This window comes from Photinus pyralis, unplaced genomic scaffold (genome assembly GCF_008802855.1).
Source record: "Photinus pyralis isolate 1611_PpyrPB1 unplaced genomic scaffold, Ppyr1.3 Ppyr1.4_LG6, whole genome shotgun sequence".
Taxonomy (NCBI): domain Eukaryota; kingdom Metazoa; phylum Arthropoda; class Insecta; order Coleoptera; family Lampyridae; genus Photinus; species Photinus pyralis.
Window position 1 is genome coordinate 25755312 of NW_022170663.1, and position 4381 is coordinate 25759692.

A 4381-nucleotide genomic window follows, 5' to 3' on the forward strand; every position below is an offset into this window, starting at 1 on the left:
TTTGTAAAAACAGCTGGGATCGAGTATCTTGTTTGCTTGAGATTATCTTAGAATAAATATAATAGCGTTATTTTAGGCGATCTTGATTTCACTTCGCTAACCAATAATTACGTTATAACCATAATCATACCATTATGGTACTATCCTATTCTTGGGGTACTAATTAATGTTATTGCTTAAAAACTAGTCCCGAAAGGATCCTGCTATGGCATTTATTTCTATTTGTTACCGCAAATACATGATTTTCCATAGTCCACTTTGGAATAATGGAAACAGTAACTTAATTCTTTAATCCAATCATGGGTTGACGGAAGAGTTAAAATTGCATATTAAATCGTACGTTGAGAAAAAAACAATAACATCGCTGCAAGACGTTTTAATGTATTGCAACGTAAATTGAATTACACGATTTGATTATATAGCAAACGCCCATATTTCTAGAAAGTTCTCGAACGCTCCCGAATATCCTAGAATATTCTCGAACAAACACGTCATACTTCCCGGAAAGTATGAGTCACATCCTCTCTGAATTCTTATCGCCTATGACTAATCTTTTATGACGCCTCGATGTCTACAGCGATTTCTAGAATATTCGCTACAGGATCGAAAATTTCCGTATAACGTTAATAGAATTTTGTGATTTTGTGAAACAATGTTTAATTTTCGGAACGAACAGGAAAATATTTTTCGAGAAACTTTGACAATGGAGTAGGCAATTCTCAAAATTTCCGGTGTGTATCGAATTTTTCACGTATTCATATCTCATTCCTTTCTATTCCTCAGACATTGGTCCCGCGCTAGCCACCATGTACAAAATTTAACCCGCAATCAGTCCATACAGAAAATCAATGTATGGTTAGGAATACTACGGCCATATTTTTTGGTGCGACGAACTTTCGGTCGTCCTCGCAAATCTGTGATTTGAAAACCAAACCAAAGAGGTGAATTGGTTTGAACGAAAATAAAATTTAATTGGCCAACATAAATTACATTTGTATTAAATTAATCGTATATCATTTGGGTTAAACCTTCGGCTGTCGGCAGAGTCGGCGCCCAAGAGCCACCAGGAGATTCTCACGCGTTACTCCTCCCCTGGTCAAGGACGGTCGGTTCCGATCGCGGAAATTCGGAAGCCACAATCCCGCGCCTAGTCGAGGTCGGCGGCAGCCACGGATGGATGGGCTCGGTAGCCTCGGAGGTACTCTCAACCGGAGAAACGGTAACTGGCGGATCCAGCATAATATGGCGGTGGTCACTTCGGTAAAACTAAAACAAAATTAAAGCCCAAGTGGCAAATTTCCTAGCGGATTTTCGGAAAGGAACTTCGGGGAAACGTACGGAAAACCCCCCCCCCCCACTTTCTTAAAAAAAGAAAGGTTACCTTGTAAGAATTGACGAATCAGAAAAAAACCTGGATTAAAATACAAAGCAAAGAAAGAATTCAGCTCCAAAATAAGGGTGCCGAAATCAAACAATGGATCAGTTCTACAAGGGAGGTTAAAGCAAAGCTTATTGGCTAAAACGGCAACTGGAAATTACTCATCTGTTCACAATGCACAAGATGCAAACGGAGAAATTGATTCAAAAGCAAAAGAAAATCACGGAACTGATAAAAAATGGCGGTACTTACAAAACTGACTAGTCAAAACACGAAAAGATAGCCACCAAATCAAGCGTTTGGTGAATTCCAGTTCCTCGCTATATTTACGTAAATTAATTCGGTTTTTAATTAATTACCCGACCTGCAATTATCGGAAAAATGTAAGATGGGCATCGAACTTCCCGTATTTTAAGCGCGCTCATTTTAAAATAACTTTGAACGCCGTATGGCGTTTGGGGATCTAAATTTGTGAATGTTCGTATTTTCGCCATATCTCTGCTTAGAAAACAGATATCAAAATGCTCTTTTCACTGATATTCTCACTTTTTCATCTTATTTGATATTATCATATAATATTTATATCGTTCCATTTGAAATTTTCAAGATAACCTGACAAGTTTATGTTAATGTCACATCGCGCCCTCTACCACTCACCACATTTACTAAAAAGACTATCCATGTAAAATCTGATTCCACGAAGAGAGCTCCTTCCAACAAGAATGTGAAAATCTGTTAACTTAAACCGAAGTTACATTCAATTCCTTAAATAGATTTTCCCCTTCCCACACCCCTCATATTTTATGAGCTAGAGCAATATGTGCTGCAAATTGATACAAGATTGCTATGCATGTATTTTTTATGCGTGTTTGTTGGGTATATTTTAGAAAAAAAATCATTTTTCTACTTAACCATGAATCGTACGCCCTCTAGCGGCGAAGCTAGAAACTTGAAAATAATTTCCAGCGATTTCTCTTGGCGCCTTTTGGCTTTTATTAACAAAATTTTTTCCCGAAGCGGTGCAATTAACGGTTCCATAGATATGGCCTGTGGCCATTATTAATGGAACACCCTGTAACGGGTAACGGTGCGATCATAACTTCGGGGCGAAAAACGGGTGCTTCGTTACAAAGGGCGCTTTGTTTGACAACAAACACATGTCAATCAGACGCCGTTTGCTGCAACTCATTTGATTAGTTCCCGACAATTATGCTTACTTAATTGACTCGGATGTAATTCCAAAATTTGGTAGGCCAATTGTTATTTGGAATTTTCGGATATTGTACTACGGTGCTTCAGAAGAAGAAGGAAGCAAAGAAATGCGAGCAACACAAAACCATCAGTGTTGTAGCTCATGCTGCTAAAATTTTTTGTGGATGATAGTGGAGGGGGTAGTGGGGGAAGATCACTTTGTATTTCGAAGGAGTTTGGGAACCAGTCGTAAAAACAATTGGAGAAAGATATATAGAACGAGGAAGATAAGCCTACTCCTAGTAGATCTGGAAAAGGTATTTGATTGTGTGAAATTTAAAGGAACAAGGGCGGGGAATGGAGAGCAAGAAGATTGATCAGCAAACTGTACATGAAGCAGGCGGTGGCACTAAAGGTGGCTACTAATTCGAAAAAATGTCTTTAATCCTAAAGCGACCACCCGTTACAATATTAGCAGTGACATTTATAAATTGAAATTAAAATTTTAGAAAGTGCAATCAATATTTCGATGTAGACATAAGTATTGTTTGTGCAAATTCTATTTTAAGCACTCTATGGCTTGGTAACACAGTAATAACTGCTAACTCACTAACTTATTACTAAGGGAACATTTAATCGAAATTTTTACGTGAGTTTAAACCTTTGTTTGGCCAGGTGCCGATAAAACAATTGTTATCGGACAAACAATGTCACCTGCGAGATAAGCTATGCAGATGTTTTATCGGTTCTGGCGGCGTATTTTGGAATATAGTTGGGTTTATGATATTGAATTTGTTAAAGGAAGTGGTTTTTGCTCAAATAGGAAGAATATAAACGAGGCTGTCTCGAGTTGTTTTGAACGAGTGCATAAGTGTCTGTGGACGACAATTTTGGTACTGGTAATCCATCCGACTATACAATTTTTAAAAAAAGAAACGTAATCGCCATCGTGTGAGTAAAATAATGTGGAAACAAGCATAATGTTGTGCAAGAAGTTTTTACGCGTAGAATTTCAAGTTTAAAAAGGTTTGTGTTATCAAGAATGAAGAAATAATTAGTATAATACAAGAGAAGTCTTACTATCAAAGCTGCCACAAAGTTAGGTGTTTTCGAGCCAGTTGTGGTGTATTAAGGGCGAGTTTTTTTATTTCTGAGAAAAATCTGCCAGATTCAAGTTTAAGTGTCCGTTTCGCCGAACATCGCATATTTCTTGTCATGACCAGTTTATAGGATTATTATTAACAGAAATGTGAGGAATTTTTGAGATCTCTTAATTTGTTTTTAAATAGACCGTTTGCAAACGGGTTGTGTTGTATTCAAAAGGCGCTGTTAATCATAAATCTTTCAATCTTTCAAATCCAGGTTGACTTTCCTTTTTCTATGGTAGTAATTTCATTGGGATTTAGTCTATAAGAGTTTTAAGTCAATGTTAGGATTGTCTTGTTGTGTCGGCATCCAATGGTGCACTGAGAGAGAATTTAAAAGAAAAAAAAGCTAAATTGTGTAATTTAAGCTAGCTAGGTAAGTGTCGGGTGGTATAGTGACACATTTGGCGCTCAACGTGGGGCTACAGTAATATTTTAATTCAGTAGCCATAATATGACTTGCAAAGTAATTGCAATAATTTCCAATACATTGCAATAATGTGGATTAATTGCATATCACACCGCAAGGAAGGTTATTGCACGTAGGTTTATGGGGATTTTCATTTGTAGATTTCGCTGAAATTTAAAACTGAACACTTCTTAATTATTTAGCTGACCCACGTCAATACTAAGAGCACCGTTTCAAATGGGAACCAGCATTTCGAAT